The sequence below is a fragment of the Dermacentor silvarum genome, unplaced genomic scaffold, assembly GCF_013339745.2.
Source record: "Dermacentor silvarum isolate Dsil-2018 unplaced genomic scaffold, BIME_Dsil_1.4 Seq365, whole genome shotgun sequence".
NCBI classification, from domain to species: domain Eukaryota; kingdom Metazoa; phylum Arthropoda; class Arachnida; order Ixodida; family Ixodidae; genus Dermacentor; species Dermacentor silvarum.
The window spans coordinates 36,607-58,628 of NW_023606119.1; the positions used below are offsets into that span (position 1 = coordinate 36,607).

A 22,022-nucleotide genomic window follows, 5' to 3' on the forward strand; every position below is an offset into this window, starting at 1 on the left:
GTGTTGTGTGATGTGTGGCGTTTTTTTTGTGATGAAAAGTTTCACGCAGAAGTGTTTCGGCATCTAATAACAGGAAGAAGTTTCCTACGAAGTCATGCTTTGTCTGCGGCTGCTCCAGCAGCCAGATGGAATGTGATGCTGGTGCTCACTATTTATTTTGTGGTGCGATGACAGCAGAGTTTTACATATGGAAATGCATGCTACGCCGAAAGGAAGAATGCCTCACAGATAAGTCCGACGTGTGTGAACGTCGTGTTGGACGACGACGCTCTATATTTTCATTCCTAAGAACAAACATATATTGATTCCTTGCGGGATATATGGATGCTCGTTCAGGGCGCGATTCCACGACTTAATTATTCCCGGTCTTCACGAACACATCTCGAAGCCAAGAAATGTGATGCAAAAGCGAAGTTCGAGAGAATTATAAGGAGCTCGAGTGCCGGCAGGCACTTCGGTGGAAGCTTGCAGTGATGCGCTTCGATTCAAACCAATTGTGCTTCGAATATTGTTGCGCTTCCCTTCGAAATACACGCTACTGATGGAGTTCAAGAAGCTCACGATCATGATTTTGCCTTCGGTACTCTGAAAGCTTCAATTCATTGAGGACGACGTCACACAGGGGCTATATGTGGATCGTTTTACATGAGGCAACTCGTAGGTGGGCATTTTTTGAGTTATGGAATATGTTGTCCGGGAAGAGTATCGCACGTAATTTGCTACATGAAAAGCTAAAGCAAAATCCACAGCGTATCGCGTGCAGAATGGGTGCGAGATGCAGATTTGCGCGAAGGGGCTGTAATCTTGATCCTTCAGGTATACAAGATCCGGTCACTTTTGCACTCGGCACTGCACGCATCGATGCCTCAGGGTGACAGCGTGCACTGGAGAAATGCCGCTGCATGTGTCGAGCGCTGTTGCTCTGCGTCCGGTGCCGGGGTACGCAAAATCTCACAAAAGTGATCGTATCTTTGAAAGCAATTGACCGACAATACTGCTCCACGGCAGTGCTGCCACTGCTGATCGACGCATGTGGCGCACTTTCTACTGTTGGCAATGCAGTTCTATATCCTCAAGCAAAGCTTGCCAAGTAGGCTAACAAAATTTTGGCAATAAAGTTACGTTCCAACGCATTACCTATCTGCGCTGTCTCATTTCGCAACAACGAAATTCTCGCGAAAGCAAATTTTTTCGTGTTCCCCGCCGATTTGTTATTGCGAGGTTCAACTGTATTATCAAAATTGCCGATGACATTACCCTGCTAACCTTTTACTACATATATTTTGCCCTGTTCTATGCCAAGTTTTTTTTTTTTTCAAATATCAACTCTTTTGTACTAAATTAGGGTCTGGGTGCAATATGGTACTAATGGCTAGAAATTATTTTAAGGAGTACTAACACAAAATTTGAAGTAGAGATAACTTGTGAGATCGATTTAGGTGGACACAGACACACTGTGTACAAGATATCAGTGGCAAATATAGCTTAGAACATACGTATTTAAAATCAATTTTAAAGTACGTGAGCGCAGCCAACCGCAAAGCGCAGCACCTCATGACATTGACATCAAGCAGGGATTGTAAAGAACCGAGAAAACGTTACAACACGAGTTTGCGCTGCCATCGGGGCGCGGGGCTGGCGAGCAAGTTTCTCGCCGCTCCGATCGTCCCGGTGCTTTTTTTTTTTTCTCCCTGGCCGAGACGCTGGCCTCTTTCGCTGCTGACGGCGGCACAAAAATCGGCTTAATTTGTTTCTAACACGAGATAACTTTTAGAGCAAAGTGACCTCGAAAGTGTGCATGTTTTGACACGTTGTGCGATACAGTAAATTGTTGGCGTCATTTTGGCTCGCCAAGCGTTCAGCACAGCCGCCGCAGCAATCGTCTCTACGAAGTGGCTCGCCTTGCTAACGTGTTTTTTATCGCTACATATGGCGTCAGCAAAACTAATTGTACTGTCAGTTATGAGCGACATAAATGTGCAGACATTGATTGTTTTGACGAACATAGGTGCTTTATTACGAGCTGCGGACGAATCGCAAGGGCCGTCGGCCTCGGATACAGACGGCCAGCGAGCTAGGCCTATACCGTTTTCCAGCGATCGCCAGCTCGCCTGGCATGCTCGTACACTACCGTCAGCGTCGATAAGCGGCAGAAATGGCTCCAGTTCGTGCACACTACTGGACGCTTAGAATGGACCCCGCTGATGAGCAGCCAGATTTGCTCGCTTCATTTCGAGGCGTACATGAGCTTAGAGCAGTTCGATGATCTTCCACCGAGACTACGTACCCCAAGCCTAATGCTGTGCCGACTCTTACCCGCGTTTTGTCCTGCTCCATTCCCAAAACGCCCTCAACGAATGGTTCGTACTACTTGTAGCGGCGCGTAAATGCATATTCATATAGCTGTCGCTGGCCACACTTTCCGAGTCGTTGCTTTGCAGTGGACCGAATCAAAAGTTGGTTGGCCCCGTCTAAAACGGCGGCGATTCCCGCCTGGAGGAAATAGTCACCAGTGGATGACGATGACGGCGACGACATCGCAAAGCACGTGCAGGCATAGCAGACAAACTAGCAACACGAAGCTCGTGCGCTGGCGAGCACAGTGCTTTCTACACGTCACAGTTTTGCTAACACGTGCCCAGCTGTGTTTACAATCACTCTTTTCCCATCTTGTTGCTCTCTGAAACCGAAACTTGGACTGGTCACTACAAACAAGACTCCAAATAATTACCTGTCGTGCTCTAAAGCAAATAAGGTTTTGCGCCCTGATTACTAGGTGATTAGCTACTTATTACAGCAGAAAAAACACTATCGAAAATTTTTGTGTCAGTACTCCTTTAATACTAATATTCTCAGAGTGCCTCCACACAGAGAGATCCAGACCCTCTGAGAGGGGTGGATCAGACAGCAAACGGCGATAGCCGATATTGTAATTGACATTCAGAGGAAAAAATGAAGCTGGGCAGGCCATGTAATGCGTAGGATGGATAACCGGTGGATCATTAGAGTTACAGAATGGATACCAAAAGAAGGGAAGTGCCGTTGAGGATGGCAGATGGTGGGGTAATGAAGTTAGGAAATTTGCAGGCGCAAGTTGGAATCAGCCAACGCAAGACAGGGGTAATTGGAGATCGCAGGGAGTGACCTCCGTCATGCAGTGGACATAAATATTGGCGAATAATGATTCTCAGAGTTCTTTATTTCACCTTTTTTCATTTTCATCTGTCATATTGAGACGATTCATGGGGATGGAAATTTAAAACATATCTTGAACCCATACGAAAACTACAGAAGCGAGCACTTGGAATAACCAGTACTAGATATGATCAAAACACTGCGCCGTGGTTTCATGAAATGGAAATTTGACATCTTACGACAACATAAAATGCTGCTACTGCCCATGGCATCAGTGAATACAAGCCCTTTCATATACCAAGCTTCTTTGTCTCACCTAGCGAGGCGCGACACCATTACACAATTTAAATCTTCCACTGAATGACAACGTTTATGGAGAGCTTGGAGGAAGGAATAGGAGGGAGCGTCACATGACAATTTTGAAGCCTAGCCATAAAAATATAAAGGAGAAGTAGGCCCTAGTCACGTGATAGGCTTGCTTTGCTTGCATCTGTTGCGAGGGTTTCGGAATAGACGCATGGTAGGCATGCAAACACACACGCTAAGGTTAGTGAAAGCTCAAGCGTGCCACGCAGTCAAGTCTGTGTTATGTCAGTCAGGCAGGCAACGCACCGAACCACCAGATGTTACATACACGTGGATTGCCACTTTACTCTTTCTGTGCAGTGCCCATTGGCGTCGTTAGCCCGCTGTCGATGGTTTGAAATGCTGCTTTCGAGACCTTTCGTGCCACTCCCGAACATACTGTACTATTGGACGTGAAAGAGAGAACTATATTTTAGTTTTCTAAGCAGTTCGCCTTTTGCCCGCAAGGTGGTGATTTTTAAACGAGCTCCAAAGGTTCGCAATTGTCAAAGCAGAATGCAAAAATGTGCTGCTCCACAAGGGGTGCGCGCGCTTCAGGAAGGTCAATTGTACAGATATTGCGATTCCGCTGCCTCTCCGGCTAAATCCTATTGATGCATCAAATAACAGCGATTGGATGACACTGACTTTTCATTGGATATTGAGTCTAAAAGCAACGACGACCCAAACCGGTCCGGAACATTGGCGGCCACCGCCCAGCACGCCCAAATGTAGTGCTTGGAGTTAAATTTTTGTAGCGGAATACCTGTTGAATTAAAAATTTTGATTTTTTCAGAGATAGTGCCTATTAAATGGCAATACATTTGTATATCTCGTAATTTTCGTAACATTTTTTCTTAGTACAGTCGAATCTCGATAATTCGAACTGACGCTGTGGTCCCGTCAAAGTTACTGTATTTCAATGGGCGAAAACACTTGGTAATTCGAACACGCAAGCATTTCCTACGGTTAATTCAAATATACTGCAGACCGACAATGCTCTCAGCAGCGCGCGAACTAACGCGGCGGCGCCTCCAACTGGCATTGCTCCAACACCGCCACTGAGCAAAAGCATAGGAGACCCCTTAATGCAGCGGCGGAGGCCCAGTCCAGCGAACGAAACTGCCTACGTCGGCAAACGGTCACTTCCCGATAACGAAACCTCAGGGAGCGGACTAATCTGCGCTGGGCCGGCTGTACCGCGGCGCACGCGCACGGAGACAGTCGAAGGTGAGGGAGCTGTGAGGGAGTTGAGAGAGAGGGCGAGGGGAGCCACCGAAGCGGCGGAATTGCCGAGGCCAAATCCGCTTCCCTGCCGCCCTCCTCCCTCATGTTCGACGGCCTCCGCGCGCCCGCCCGTCCGTCGCCATGCCGGCGCCGTCCGCTCCCAGAAGTTTCGTTTTCTGCCATTATAGGGAACCGAGCGTTGGGCGGCATGGGCAGTTGCGTTCACTATGCGCTTGCGCGCCACGATATTTCACACTCGCACCGTTCGTGCATTGTGCTATGGTGCTCGAATACTTCAAAATACGTCCTTCCTTTAATTCGAACTTCTTTTAAGCCGAAGAAATTTCGGGCCCCTTTGAGTTCGAATTATCGAGATTTGACTGTAGTAGATACAAGCATGTCTTAACAAACTTGGTTCAATTTTTTCCCACAATCTTGATTTTGGCAATTTATATTTTTTATGACATACATCTCGTTATTAAAACTTTTATGCATGAGAACGGCATTCATTGTGATATTTGTTTATGTATTACATAAAAATTGAGTGCAGTAGTTCCTTTAGAAAAAAAAATCTGCCGTAACCTATAAAAAACACCAATTTTCCCCATGGTAGGGAAAGAGTTAAGTAGCAGACAGACGCTAAGGCTGTAGCGAATGAAGGCGTTGGGTAACCGGGATTGCGCCCAACCCCCCGAGGACCACCTCAAAGACGACTGGTCACATTTCGGGGTCATTTCAGGAAAACAAGGAAACTTTTCGCACTGCAAACCAAGCCGCCCTTCCAACGGTGATTCGTTGCACTTAGGGACATCTTGGGGGAAGCAATGAAGCCTTTTGCCCCTGCAAATATGTGCAGGCAATCAAGCGAGTGTCCAGGGTCTTCAGCGACTGCTTTCCCGTGGGGAAAAAAAAAACTCGTCCCTTCTTGTGCCCAAGGATGGACTGGCAAGCTGGGCACCCAGTACATATTTAAGACCGTGCCAGCCCATTGTTAAGGTAGACAGTCCCAATTGACGCTGTTGTTCTGCTCAAAGTCTTTGCAGCCTCTCAGCAGACCAGCGAGATCTCAACAATGCACGTCTCAACAGCTTAACACCATCGCACCACAAAATCTTATAGAACACATTTGATGATGCAATGAACGACGGTAGCAGTAAACTACCTGTTATACTTCCTACGTGCCTTGATGCCTGTGATCGCAGGCGCCACTAAAAGTTACCACATACCAAACAATCTCAAGTGGTCCAGCAACCATGCGGGCCAAAACCTACCCAAAAGGTACCGCGACAAGGCCCCGGAGAGTGGGAGGGGCAGCGTCAGAGCAGGTTGGCTTGCCGAGGCTAGCGGAATCATGTGACGCTCTCTCCTAGTTTTTTTCCTTCCTCCATGGAAACGAGATACCACGCCACTAAAAGAAAAAATGTATTTTCATATGTGCTTAAAAGATACCAGTTCCAATAAAAGGCTAAACCTAAACACTCTCTCACAATTTTTGTTCTAGATTACTTTTCATTTCATATATTGAAATATGTTTTAGTGTCATTGGAAGTTATAACTTATTTTATTATCATGTATTAGCATTCTATTATATTGTCCTTGCAGTATATGTAGCATTTTGTTGTAAGTTATGTTAACTGAACTATCATGCATTGTGTTTTCTTGTCATGTTATGTGTTTTCCTAACAGTGTTTCACAGTTGATGTCTTTGTTTCTCGCATTTATTTTCTTTCTTCGTAGAAATGAATTTCTTATATAGTGTTTGCTTTCTAAACACAATTTGTTGCTTGTACTTACATATTTCAGTTTAGACTCCCTAGTAGACTGTAGGTTTGAGTCCAACCAGTGTTGGCAATTTTCATATATTGTAATCAAAAGGATGTGTAATAAAGAAAAAGAAAAAAAAGAGAAGAAGAAGAAAAAGGTCTTTCCAGTGCGGATGCAGCGTACAGTGGTTTTGTTAAATTGAAACTGTAACGTAAAGATCTGTCCAAGTGAAGGTTGGAGTCACATTAGTTTTGGTCACCTCCGGAATCCTAAACTGCTGCTCATGGAAATCCCTCATCTACAAGATGACAAACACAGCGGTGCAGCATTTCCAGTTTGGCATCCCATGCCGGGCGCCTCTCAGTGAAAAGATCAAGTGTCATCCCCGCTTTTTTATGGAATGCGTGTCGAACCGTAAGGCCTTTCACATTTTTGAAGCAGAGTGGCTATCTGCTCTTACTGATAACGAATGGTTGCCGTTTGCATGAGCTATATATGTGCAAAAATGAGCAAACCTGAGCAAAAAGTGTGCAAAACAGATAGTAACCTGCTAATTTTTCCTCCATGGCATATACTGACCTTCAAATTCAATCTCTTGTTTGACAGCAACTGTCAAACAGAGATTGAACAAGGGATCAACCAGAGCTTTAAATTTGTCGGCATTAAATATTTCAGACGATGCGAGAAGTAATGAAAAGTAGGAGAGAGCACTTGCAGTGGCACGATGTGGCGCAGCATTCGATAGATTGACGAATGATATTACTGCGATAGCACTTACAGTGGAACCTCGATTATACGTCCCCCGCTCATGCGATGACCCGCATTTTACGACAAATTGATTTAGTCTCGGCAAAACCCACAGAAATAATGTATCAACAACCTTGTTTGTACAACGCAATTTCACCAACCCTGCCTCCTACTGTCCTGTGGTACTGTCCGAGGAAAAAAAAAGGCCTCAAGTAGATGCAAGGCTGGCATGTAAGCACACTGCGGCTGGCTGATAACAGGTGCGCAATACTGTATTTATCTGAATGTAACGCCACAGTGATTGTAACGCGAGAGTGACTTTCCAGTCACGTCTAACTTTAAAAAAATAAAGCCGCGAATGTAACGCGCAATGAAAAGAAAAAAAAAAAAATGGTACCTTTATTCAAGGAATCACAATTCGGAAACTAGTTCTCTTCAACAGTGCATCATCGTCGTCTGAAGAGGAGACGGAGCTTTTCTTGGGCAGTATTCAAGGGCGATCATTTTCGTAGATAGTTTCACTTTCACGCGACTCGGCACTGAAAGCGCCCCCGATAAGTGTTTAAGTGTTTCTGGCACTGTCCTAAGCTCGCAATCAGGGCCAGGAAAGCTGTCAGCCGTATACATTGAGGCGTTTGGTGCTGGGACGAGCAGAGTCTCGCGAAAGCAAAATTATCTCTAAAGTGATCGCCCGAGAATCAAGCCAGCTTCCGTGCCGTCAAGCTTGTTTGAGATACAACCATTTCATTGGGGTCAGTACGAGGCCAATTCACAGAGCCTTTCCAACAGGGCCTCCGCATTTAAAGAAGGCCCGCCATCCGCAAATCGTCGACGTCAATAAGCCAAGCCGCAGCAGACTTTCTCGGTAATCAAAATTGCTCGTCTCTAGAAGCTGCCGTCATGCCGAATGCGCTGCATCGCCATATCGCCGCAAATGAACGGAATGAAATCGCAAAAACCCATAGGTTATCGCAGCATCGTAACCAGTCACAAGCACTGCGAAAACAGCGTAGATTCCAACCAAAAACAAGTTATGACTTCGGGGACGTGTCTATGAATTGGATCGAGATGGAAGGTAGGTTGCCAACGTAGCAGAAAATATCGCGGGATTTAGTACATTTGTTTTGAAATGGTGAATTTTGCCGTTATTCGAATGTACCAAGAGGGTTGAGTTCAAGTAATGAAACTCGCGAAAAACACCTTGCTTACAATCGAATAAATATGGAAATTTTTTTACAATTTAATCTACCTTCCATTGAGCAGTGCAGGTTTGTGCCACGTGCTTATTCAGGCGGTATGTACCAGTTTTTTGGGCAAGGCTGAGTGTCACTGCCTATTTCGTAGTTTTTTTTCATTATACGACACCCGGACTATACGACGGTTTTGCGTGGTCCCCTCAAAGACGTATAATCGGGGTTCCACTGTACAGAGACACTCCAGGTGCATTTATCCCGTCACGTGAGGTTCTGTGTAAAGTCCAAGGGCATAAAATTGTCGTCGTGTGCCATGTATCGTATGTGCAAGTGAAATCGTGCGAGGGTGAGCCAGCAATCACGGCTGAATCTCGTGCATGCAAGGAAGAGAAGTGGGAAGGAAGCGCACTGTCTTCCAGTCGCACGCAACACTCCGGAGGGAGGGTGGTGCATTCTACTCCGGGGGCTGTGTCTTGAAAGCTATCTGCTGTGCAATGTTTTTGCGGCTTAGTTTGCGGGTGCGAGATGCAGCATGAAGGTCAATTCGCTCGCTGCTGCTGCCGCGCTTCCTCACTCTGGCGTTTTGACAGTGAGTGTGCGCGGTCATCAAGTGAGAGTGTTCATGTGTGCTTGTGCGTGCGTGACAGTGACACCATGCTTGTAATTTAGTTAATATGCCTATGTTTACAAGTTTACACGGCCGATAAAACTACTACCCTTACTTCGAATAGCTGTCCACAAATTGCTATTGCAACCGATGCTTCGCTTTTCGGCCGAAACTGCGACTTTTTTTTCGCATGCCTGATAATTTGGGCACCTTCTCAGCCCCAATGTATCTGAGTTTCAGGACATTCTTACATATTGTAAGAATGTCTGAAACTTCAGATGCAAAATCCCTCCCCCGTCCGATTTTCCAGAGTTTTTGTAGCGACCGCAGGTCTGAAACAGCCTTAACCAAAGCCACTTCCGCTGCTATTTTCTCGCAACCTCAACCGGCGCTCTCGCACGACGATCCACCACTGGCAGCCATAGCCACCACCGCACCAACGCTCTTCTGTGCAGCAGAGCCAAGGTTGTGCTACCCGCGAGCGATGATGATGATTATTGGCATCCCTTTTGAAACGGGCAGGGACAAATCGTCACCTAGCCTGCTCGAGTTACTCAGGATTTGCTGCGCAGGTTCTTGCGCAGCGAGATCTAGTGCCACAGTCTGGAACCTGTTGGATGACTACATGGCCTTCACCAGTGGTCTTGTCGGCAGGTATTTACTTGGTAGCTCCTCTGGAGGTCGTAGGGTGGTTTAATGCATGATTTTGCTTCGTTTTTAAATAAAACATTTATTCAGGCTATGATACTGAAAATAGCGTTCTCTATTGTTCGAATGAAAACGTGCAGGAAAAATAGAAAAGGGGGGAAAAGGGACATTATTTTCCATTAAAAATTACAAACAATTCATTGATTTGTAAGTGGCAAAATTCATACATGTAGTTCGCACAGCTACAACACGGCGGAGGATTCCCTGCTGCATAGTGCTTCGTCCTTCGCAAATATGTCATCTACAGACTTGCTTGTGTAGTTCTGTTTACAAGCTGCTCTTTTACATGAAAGGAACAAATAAGTTGGCGTTGAACATGCTTGGAACAGTGCGACAAAAGTGCACAAATTCTAATTAAAAAAAGTCGTAGTTTCGCCCGAAAGGCGAAGCATCGACTGCAATAGCAAATTAGTAGACAGCTATACAAAGTAAGTTAAAGTTTTAAACATTTGCTTACTAACTAAATTAACAAGCATGGTGCGTGCTCAAGCAAACATGAACACATCTCCCTCGATGACCATGCACACTCGCTGTCGAAACACTCGAGTGAGGAAGCACAGCAACAGCAGCAAGTGAATTGACCTTTGTGCTGCCTCTCGTTTCAACGCAAACTAAGCAGCGAGAACACAGTGCACATGAAGCTATCAGCACTTGGTGAACTCTGTCCCCAATGCAGATCACTGTCAAGAAAGGGCCCCTACGGCCACGCGATACGCAACGGCCACGGGAGTGACGCCCCCCCCCCCGGTGCCTTATGCGCGATGGAAGGCGGCGTGTTACCTCCCCACTTTCCTCCCTTGTACGTGCGAGATTCAGTCACCATCGTCGGCTCACCCTCGCACATACAGCCTATGGCACACGGCGATGAGGTTATCGCAGTTGGAGTTCATACGGAACATTATGGCGACACGGACGATGGCGAAAATGCATCTAGAGTGTCCATAAATTGCTATCGCAATAAAAAACAGCTGCACTTATGAATGTCAGTCAGCGCACCGTGTACAATAGGATGTTATAAGAAGAATCAAGAAGAAGAAGAAGTAGTTTAATGAATGGAAAATGTAGAGAGGTCGGCCGGAAAATGGAGCATCCGGCCTGCTACTCTACGTAAGAGAAGGGGAAGAGGGGAAGAAAGAGGGTCACAATGGGGGATGATAATGGGAGGAACTAAGAAGAATCAAGAGATGGCAACACCATGCCATGCGACATGCTGGCCGAGTTCCTTTTGAACACTCCGCTTCCCCATCTCTTCAACCCTCTTCTCATCTGTATCTCGAAATATCTTGAAGATGTACGGCTTTTTCGCGCAGAGCGAATATGGAAGTAATTTGGTACCGCTGCTATCACAACAGCTGATCTCACTGAGCAGTTCAAGTCTTAGTAGATGCTGTCGCCACCTCCGCTGCAGCACTCACCACTAGCAGACGACAGGGTAAGATTTGTTTGCCTCTCTGATTGATCAAGGCCTGCAGCTTCCACAATGCTGCCGGAACTACTGACACAGTGGACATTTGCTACCAAGCTTCCTGCTGATCGGTGCCATGTTTTTCATTGAAAGAATATGCTGTTGCAAGATAAGGCGCTGACTCCGCCTTGTAATCCTTGATGATGGCTTCCAAGTGTGGAAAGCACTTTGCGCTGCAAATGGCGATCCCCAAAAGTAAGTTTCACAGCGATACAGAAGTGTACGCGGTGAAGCACTATGCGATGTATGCATACCAAGAGTAGAATGGGGCAACTGTCATGAAACACATTATGTATTATTTAATTACGCACACATGCACCCGCCATCTCCTGCCACAGTTTGTGCACCGATATGCATGATAAATGTACTGACAGGCCGTTGGAGCTATCCTGGACATGCCTGTGGCGATATGAGCCTTAGGGGCACTAAACACCTGCATTCACATTTTTTGGTCTTCCTGATTTTTCTAACGTTATTTCGGCCCTTAAGGAGTCTGAAATATCCGACGATGACTGTATATGAAATATGGCAGTCAACGGAAGTTTGATGAAAGCGTAGTACATTGCTGTACTATTGCATGAGATTTTTCAAGAGGATTTTACAACTGTTTGATATAGACAACAATTCAATATACGTCAACAACCAGTTTTCGGACATGACACATAATTCGGGCGCCTTCATGGTACTGCCGCATACCACATAAAGCATTGTATAGGGTGACTGAAATTTTGGACGCTGAAACCGTCGCCGTCCAATTTTCCAGACTTTTTGCCGCGGCCGCAAGGCTGAAATGGCCACCACCATGTTGATCTCACAGCGCGATCCACTGGCTGCCAGACACTGCTAGCATTGCTGCAGCTGCTTCACATTCGCTACTAAACTCCTGCGTTTGATGCAGTGTTGTTCATTGAAAGTACTTGCCACTGTCAATAGTGCCTTTATCATCTTTGCCAATGGTTTAGAAGTGTGGAAAGCAAGGCAAAGGTCAAGCAGTGCAAAATGCATATTCTCAAAAGTCAAGCATATCAAAATGCAGCGGTGTAACGCGGTCAAGCACAGGCAATATATTGTGGTGATGCTACCAAGAGTGGAAAAGGGCTACTGTCACGGGACACAGTATGTATTCCTTAATTATACGCGCATGCAACCGCTGTCTCCTGTGACCGTTTGAGCATCAATAAGAGTGATAAATGTATTGGAGGTCATTGGAGCTATGTGGAGTGCCTGTGGCAATTTGAGCCTTGGGGCATGTTTTCATTTTTTTCCGACTGTCTATATTTCAGACATGTGTATCTGAGTTTGATCTAAGGACTTTATTATTCAAGTAATAGCATGAGAATCTCACACAGCACAGCGGCATTCTCACATAAAAACAGATCCTCCGTACTACTTTCCCGAGAAATGTCCAGATGTAGGTGCTGTTGTCACTGGAGATAATCAGGTCTTTCACAGTAGCGGACAGGCTCTGAAGCGTTGTTAACAGAAGATGGATGATCCCACTATGTGTGCCGTACGCCTGTGAGGATCATCTGTCCATCGTGGTTGATAGTGGCCTCAGCCAGGGTGGCCACTGCCTGGGCAGCAGCCTCACTGTTCAGCTCCATGTTCACTGCACTGATCGGCGTCACTGCCTGGCCACCCTCACCATCACCCGTCACTGCTGCACCCATCTGCACCAGAGAGAGGTCCATGCAACGGTCATTTGGGGTGGATGTGCTCAGCAGCAGATTGGTACATAATGAATTCCAGTAAACCCTCATTATAATGAAGTGAACAAGACGCAAAAAAATTCAATATACACGGTAATTCGACAAAAGCGATTGCTCAATAAAAGCTAAAAAAGTAAAGCTGGAATAGCACAATTTTGTGGAAGTCTAATACAGGTGTCACGCGGTGCACTTTCCATCGCGATCAGACCAGACCGGGATTAAATTTATTGATCATGATTGCCTCCTTCGCACAAGCTGTGGGAGGGAACCAATAGGGTAACTTTGGGCACGCCAGGCACGCAGAAGGCAATGCGGAATAACATTTGTCTGCTCCGCCATGGCGTCGCCACTGCGTGCCATGGAGGAAAAACGTGCCGCCAGAGAGGGTAGCTCGTTCGGTCAGCAGAATAAGCCCTGAATAAAATTTAAGGCAGCAGCATTCTTGCCGCCCAAGGTGGCGAGCAAGGGCAGGTGAGGAGGTCCGGGGCTTATCCGTGGCCGTTGATGGAACGCAGTTGCATGGTTGCGCTCGTGCCATTTTCACGGAAACAAGCATGCGAGCGCCTGCTCACCGCACCTTTGTTTTTTTTTTTTGTTTTTCTGTTTTGACTTGTGCCAGTGCCACAACAGTTGCTCTTGATAGCGGTGCGCCGCCCCCCCTTTTCGCAATCGTGGTGATCGTGGATCCGGGGCGATCCTGACAATCAGTGTGCTGTGCAGTGCGATTGCCACGATCACAACGTAAAAATTGAGAGTGCAAGCGGTGAGGGAAGGCACGTGCAGTGAGAAGGAGACGCCCGGAAAGGAGGAACATCCCTACCTTCCGTTTATTCACCTCGTGTAGTATATGTGCGCAATGACAGCGCACATGATGCCATGCCAACTTGGCACACTACCTCTTTGCACATGTGGCAGATTGCCTCTAAAAAAGGGCATGTGAGCTGAGCCATGCTGACAGCCATGTGCTGCCATGGCCACTAAAAAAAGAGACACATACCAACCTAAAGCCCCCTGGGAAAAAACTAAAGTAGTGCCAATTGCACCCCTTCACCTCCGGCTCCTCTCCTAGCAGCTGCAGCAGCACCTCTATGGTGTCCACAAGAAAACTATGGATACGAGAGCCACGAGCACGGCTGGGCTCAACTAGCACCACGCTCACTGTGGCAGGAGCTGAGTCTTCGGTGCTCATCACTATATTTTGGGCAAATGCTTTTTTGTTCCTTGCGCTCCTATCGCCCCACTTTGATATATGAGCATGAATTAGAGGTTTAAAAGGGCTTTTATAGTGTTTTTATATTGCCTATAAATGCCTATTTTGGCATTTGTGCCTAAATGCCTATTTTCAATATCATCGCCTATATGAACACTATTTAGTCTCAAGTTTCACTTTCGAGTGCAGTTAGAGACCGTTATTCCTGTTACCGGGCAACATTGACTGTTCGGGACTCTATGGGGTTCAACCTAGTCCTTTAGTTTGACCAACTCCCGGAAAACAACTACTAGCAGCATTGAAATGGGACACGCCGGCCAGCATATGCCACCGCGCTGATATTGCGCGAGCGGTTGGCGAATGCGAAACCGCGGAGAGCCGTCAGGGGAAAGGAGACTGAAGAGCAAAAGAAGAAGAAAAATGTGATGTTCATGCGGCTTTTGTTTTGTTTATAATTTACTTATTAAGGTGTTCACCGCCGTCGGGCGTTCCTTCACAGCGTACGAGATCATTCTCAGTGACAAAGGCACAATTTTGAAAATTGAATCCAAAATCTAGAGATGGTAGTCAATCTTCACAGTGATTCTTAGACTACGTTGGGCAGAAGTGTATTCGGCAGTGTTAGGACGTCTGGCCTGTACAATTCGGATAATGTCATTGTATATCAGGAAATTGCGAAGAGTTGTACCTAACAGTCCTCATGTAAGAACATGCTAATTTCTTAATAACTCGTAGTCTCTCTTGCATTTGTTATTTGTCTGTTTTTTTGTGTCTTAATTTATTTGCGTCAGGCAGACATAAAGTATCATTTTTTTAATCAGTATTTCCAGCTTTCAAGTATTTTTTTTCATGCCTGTTTCACTATATGCGACGCTCGAGTACAATGGCCATTGAACATGATTATTGACACGTATACATGTTTATCTTTCACCGTGGCCGCTTTCCACCGGCTAACAAATGTTAAACGTTATCGCTCGGCGCGCCTATATCGGAAGTTTCTAGAACGTTATCGATGCTTCTTTCTGTTGCCTGTTTTCACCGACGCTTATGTTATCTGATTGTATGACCGACGCGAATTGTCTAGAACTTTCTGGAAGCCCGCGGGCATCAGGGATTAATCTGGAACCTTGCTGCTCAGTAAAAAGCCAACGCGTTTCGCCGCTGATGAGATTTTCGCCGATCACCGACTCTGTTTGCCGCTATCGTTGTGCTTTGAGTGTAGCTTGCTTTTGTGGGCACAGGTTCGCCCAATAAACAACCAGTTTCGTCATACACAGTTTTGCGACTGTTTTCTTTACCGTCACTACTACGTGACAATATGAGCAGTGTGCTTATTGAATAAAGCCAATTGATCATCATTAGTCCAGCAGTTTTTGGGACAATTGCACGGCTATGTTCAACTGTTGGCGTCTTTGTGCCATCATAGACAATAACATTTCTTGTTTTCCTGTTGTAGATATAGGCCGCGCACGTCTTCGTTTGAAATTATTTGCATTATGCAAAAATTTATTGTGCCTATATTTACGACGTTGGAGGCCTAAAACGTTAGATTGCCTGCCTATTTTTGGCGCCTAAAATGCGCTTTTTAATCCCTAAAGATCCGGCCTCTACTCATCACCACAGGGCTACGCTCACTGCGGCGGGAGCTGCGTCTTTGGTGCTCATCACCACAGGTATTCGCTGCCGTTGCCTTGGTGCGCGTGCTGCGTTGCATCAAGTAAAAACGCAAAAGCCAGTGGACATTCAAAATGGCGCTTGCTTGACCTTCTAAAAATGTCACGTTTTAACATCTGCAATTTCTCAGCACCGCCGATCTTACCCAGATGTCCATTGCTAGCTCAGTGGTGCTGCCTTCAGGAACATCATAAAGCGCGTCAACGCTGAATACGTCTGCATGCAAATGGACTCGTGTCTGGCCCTGCTGTGCTTGCGGGGATAGTTTTTGTCATTACATGCGTTTTGCCGACTTAAATCTTCTATAAAGCACTTCCATGACACGGTGTACCCATAGTGAGCAAGTGGTAACTGTACCACTGGCATAAACCTCTCCCTTTAAAGTCCCTGAAAAAAATAGGTTTATTTTTCAGGGAGACATCTAGACACACTCCGAGCACTTCTGTATATTGACAGATCGAATACTGCATATTTTTACACTTTCAGACACCACAAAATCACGCCGCTTGCTTCTACATACATTGTCATAATCAATGTTACCTTTTCGCATTTTTCCTTCTCTCGAACTTCTCCCACTACACCGCTACGAACCGCACCGCCCTGGTGTGCCGTGGCGGCATAATTGCACAAGCTCATCTTTCCGGCCAATGCTCCACGGGCTTTGCACCTCAACTTGATTTACAAACTTCAAAACGCACGAGAGAGGAGGTGCCTGTGTACTAACACGAATGGCGCTACTTTTTTCCAGGAGCTTTACACCACCCGGCCCCCCACTTCCCTCCCGCACGCATGCTTGATTGCATTACAGCACGCTTTCTCCCCTACCCCCTTTCGCCGTGTCATCTCATGTACTTAATTCTCAGAATAACGAGCTCTGCTTCTTCTTACTCTTAAGGGGAGACTCGAGTCTCGAAATGGGAAAAATGGCAAAAAGTTGATTCTTGGTAAAATGTACTTTCACTACATTTATACATTCAAGAATCCCTCCGCGAACTCTAGAAGGTAAATATACAATCTCAAAATAATAAAGAATTGCGCTTACACGGGCCAGGGTAGATGCGAAATTCACAATAATTGACCAAAAATGTTTGAACTTCGTGCCTTCGCCATTTGCAAATGCAGTGGATGTTTGGAAGCTGTTTTCATGGTGCGCATTTTGCACCATTTCAAAATGACGTCAGGGAGGGGAACCAATGCTATCGTGTCATTTCTGAAGGATGCGTCCGTGCTGCTGATTGGCTAAAGCCCACACACCCCCCGCATGCCTTGCTCCTATTGGTCTGGCGCTGTTTGGCGTGCCTATTCTTGCGCGCTGAACCGCTCTCACGTTTTGCTGTGTTTGTTTCTCTCTCTGTGGTTTCATCGTGCCGCTGTTTACGTTTGTTCAGCCGCTTCCTTCTCGACAAAGTTTGATAAGGTGTCTTTTTGCTGTCCGAATGGCTCGAGAAGATGGTCGTCTGAAGGTTACTGCGCGTCAAGCGTTTTGCAAGCATGAAAGCGGCAGCGTCAAAAGGCAGCTAGACCTGTCATGCTCCCAGAGTTGCCGATTGCTGATCTGCCTGAAGATTCTACCGAGTTCCTGAGCTGCAACCCGGCACGTCTAGTGTCAATACTTCGTCCGCCCAAGCCTCGCGTGTTGGCACAGACCATGTAGACACCGTTCCCTTTATGACTGAAGAAAGTAGCGAACGTGCAGCAAGCGTCATTAACACGAAACGCACCTGGCGTCGCAGTGTGCACCGGAGCGGAAGTTCGAGCTGCTGGGCATTGACATGAAAGAGGACAACGACGACAGCGGAACTGAATTTGCAATCGTGGATTTAACCATTGTACATGAGTTTCTTGGACGATGGTGGATGAGTTTCTGTGTCCCGGGTGCGGCAAGAAAGCAGTGATGCTTTCGAAGGACCCTGCCGTACGGGCTCTGTGCCAAGCTTGTGCTGGAGTGCTTCACCTGTGGCATGCACAAATGATGCGCCAAAGCCTTGAAAAGGATCGTCGGTGGTTTCACATGTCCAACAAGGATCACACAAGCAGAAATGCTGTGACAAACAAGCTTGCAAAGGGGCACAAGCCAGCAACAGACTCTGCCTACAGTCCTGGGCTGCTATAGGCCTAGGTGTGACCTGTGCTGAATGCTGAACTGTGTGAATGTGCAAAAGGTATTTTTTGCTCATTTGAAGTCTGGGATTTTATGTATCAAAACCACGATTTGATTCTGAATTAATTTTCACTCCCTGGCATGCACTACAACACAAGTACATAACCGTATTTATTCTAATACAGTGGAATCTCGATGATAACCTCCCCCGGTCATGCGACGACCCGCATATTACGACAATTGGTTTGGTCCCGGCAAAACCTCCATAGGGATAATGTACTAAAAACCTCGATTCTATTCGCAACTTTACGCTGACCCGCCTCGTACGACGACTCTCTGGTGCCATCCGAGAAAAAAAGTTCTAAGCAGACGGAGGCTGGCACATAAGCACACGGCAACCAGCTGATAACGAGTGTGCAATGCCGTATTTACCTGAATGTAATGCGAGGGGAGATTTTCCAGTCATGCGAAATTAAAGAAACAAAGCAAATGCTAATGTAGAAATAGTCCTTTATTGAAGAAATTGGAATTCGGAAACTAGTTCACTCATCTTGGTTATCTGAAGAGGAGACGGAGCTTTCCTTGGGTGCTATTCTCACGCGATCACTTTCGTAGATAGGTTCCCATTTGCGAAACTTCGCGTGACTCGGCAGTGATAGCACTCCGACAAGTGTTTCTGGCACTGTCCTAAGCTTGCTATCAACGCCAAGAGAACTGTCGGCAGTACACTTCGAGGGGTTCGGTGCGGGGACGAGCCGAGTCTCGTGAAAGCGAAACTATTTCCAAAAGTGATCGTCCGAGAATAGTAATCTTCCGTGCCGTCGAGCTTGCTTGAGATTTAAGTACGTCTCAACAGACCCCACAACCATTTCATTCGGGGTCAACACGAGGCCACTTCAAGTTCCACAGAGCCTTTCAGACTGGCCTCGCATTTAAAGAGGGCCTGCCGCTCTCCTGCCATACGCAAATCGTCAACGCCAAGCCGCAGCGGACTTTTGCACCTCCTCGGCCATCAAAATTGCTCGTCTCTCGAAGCGACCGTAATACCGAATGTGCGGCGTCAGCATAACGTCGCGAATGAACGAGTCGAACCGCAAAAGGCTGTAGGGTATGCAGCATTGTAACCAGTCACAAGTACACCGAGGGTGTAATAATGTAACATGAAGGTCGAGTTCCAGCAACGAAAATCACGAAAAAATAAATTTGCATTACAATCGAGTAAATAAGGTAATTTTTTAATAATTTAATCTACTTCGAAGCAATGCAGGTTCGTGCCGCGGGCTTATTCAGGTGGCCTGTACTCGTTTTTTGGGCAAGCCTGAGCGTGTCCCTTGCCTATATTCTTAGTTTTCAATTATACGACGCGCGGATTATATGAGTGTTTTGCGTGGCCTCATAAAAATCGTATAATCAAGGTTCCACTGCATAAGGCAAGGTTTTTCTTTCAGAATTGTTTTCAGAATTTCAGAATATGCGAATTTTGCCTTTTATGTGTGGCTTCACGGCAGCGCAAATTTCACGGCAGCGTCTGGCTTTACGGCAGCACGCTCTCTCCGTGGTGCTGTGAAGCCACACTAAAAGAAATTTGCGCTGCTGTATAGCCACATCTAAAGGCGAAATTTGCATATAACCTGCACTCCGTGTGTGCTCCCTTCCCCTCTACTTTATGGCTGTGTTAGTAATTCAGTATTTCAGGCGATCCCTGCCAAGTTTCGATAATCCATTGCCTTCAGGTAGCATATGTGGGTTTGTTGACCATTGCCATCACCCAAAAAGATCACATGCTCGTGACGCCTGTGGCAGAAAAGGATGTTCCATCCGCCCCTAGGTTTGTGAGTGGTGGCGGCGCTGGCTGACACTCCCAGAGTTAGTTCTAGTTGTACAAAAAAAAAACCCAGAAAGTGGATGGGAAAATGGGTCCGCAGTAGCTCAATGGTGAGAGCATCGCATGCGTAATGCGAAGACATGGGTTTGTTCCCCACCTGCGGTCAGTTGTTTTTTCATCTGTTTTCATTTCCGTTAATTTATCATTTCTTTAATTAAATTAGTAAGCACAAGTAACTTCCCTATGTTGTCTTGGTGTCATTGTTTGTGGCTTCTTATGATATATTAATAAAATCGGGCCCCTCTGTTCCCTTTCTTCTCGTTCATTGGCTACTCTGTATCGCCTTCATTGGTGTGCATACCAATGTTTTTCTTGGGTCCCCCAATGCACCCTCGCCCTATAAGGATGGTCAAATTATAATCAAATAAACCAGTAACTTTTTTTTCATTTCTCCTCCATTAAAATGTGGCTGCCAACACAGGGATTTGATACAGATTTCGTGTTGTGGCCACGAACTTTGTGCAAAGGACATAATTTGTTTTCGCCATGAACTCTGCACAACAGGGACGCCATTTGTGTGCCTCCTGTTCAACCAAGGATATAAAAGAGAAATGTGGTGCTAGCTTTCTCACACCGCTTTTAACGACAATGCATGATGTTACAACAAATATCTCGGTGTTATTTTTTGACAGAGGCCACATATGTCATGAACTTGCTGCTGAAGGACAGGGCTACATGGTGATGCAATTCATATTGCCACATTGCTAGGCCAATAAAAGTCACAGTGAACGGATTGTTCCCCACATTAGTTTTTCTCAGTTTCATTTTTTTGGACATCACACACTGCCTTACGGAGCATTTTCATTTGTTCTTTCTATGTACCAGCGAAACGTTTGTTATCAGCATAATCGTATGGAATTGATCTAGCCGATGACGCTATCTATTTATTTGTAAAGTTGTCTGCCAAATTCTGATTGCCACTAACTATAAATGAAAATTAGCAAAAATATTGCAATCAAGTTTACATCTGTTTTCTCACATTACAAGTGCACTGAGAACAATAAAATTAAAATAAATAAAATCAAACCTAATTTGATATTTGCAATTGGCAGAAACAACTGAACAATAATGTTAAATATCATCCAATTCACACTAAAATTAACAAAAGTAGCTTTAGGACCCTTCTCTCCTCTTGAGTCATGGTTTCTTCATTGCAGTAATGTACACTAACGTTTGCTGAATTATGTTTAATGAAAGAAAGATAAATAGTAAAAAATGTCTCGTTTAGACAAACAGAAATAGAGACGACTTGCTCTGTTGTGAGCAGATGTAATGCTGCAAAGAAGTGGAGCACTGCAGTTTATATTTCTGTACAGCTGCCTTTGAAACATTGCCTGCTAGCTGTAGTGCACTGAACTTGCGGATGAAGATGACCCAGTGAAGTTTGACGGTAGAAAAGTTTCAAGTTGTGAATTGTCAGGTTGAAATGTTCAACAACGGTTCTGGGAAGTTTCTTGGCTGTACTGAAAGCTTTACTTTGCGGATATTCCAAGTCAGAGTACAGTCGAATCTTGCCATGAAGAGTCACATCCAACGCAAAAGTATGTTTGGTGTATTCATTATAAACATATACTCAATACACGCTGCTATTGGAAATGAGCTTTACTTCGTTACGCCCAATATTTCGTTATATCCAGTTTCAACTGCGTGTGATAAAGAAACGAACCTTCGGACAGGCTTTCTATGGCAGCAACGACTAACAAGTTTGTATGCTCAGTGCTAACAACACACCCCACGAAGGTCTGTCCAGCGCTTCGCCCTCGTGTGAATGCGCCCACTTGTGGACAACTCACCGTGCTCACGGTGCGGACCTGTGCCTGTGTGCCATCTGGAAGCGTGAGCAGCGCACTTCCAGGGTCCACGTGGATGATGGAGACCGTGCCGTCAGGGTTGTTGATGGTTTGCACCATCGTGGGTGTGTAGTGCGCAAGCGGGCTGGTGTACAGAGTCTGCAAAGGATCACCACAGCAGGGATGAGTGCACATTTTTGTGGTTGTTCCACGCTGCTTTGCCCCACATCAAAATGGGGACTTGACTGCGAAATGACCCGAGAGTGGCTCAATACCACCAGGATGCTCAGCGATGACTTGTGCGAGCACATTCCCTGTGAACACTCGTCATTCCTTCACTGTTTCCCGAGAGTGTGTTGAAACTGGGAACGTCATGAGTGAGCAACAGGTGTGCTTTGGTCAGAATGTGCCACAACACCTGGCTCAACAAAACAGCATTTCGTTAATGCGACCCTGACGAGG

At 46.0% G+C, this 22,022-nt stretch overlaps 1 pseudogene; it reads right to left on the bottom strand.

Moving 5' to 3' along the window:
* LOC119434993 (DNA-binding protein P3A2-like) overlaps window positions 1-22,022 on the bottom strand; it is a 157,478-nt pseudogene that overhangs the window by 17,786 nt on the left and 117,670 nt on the right.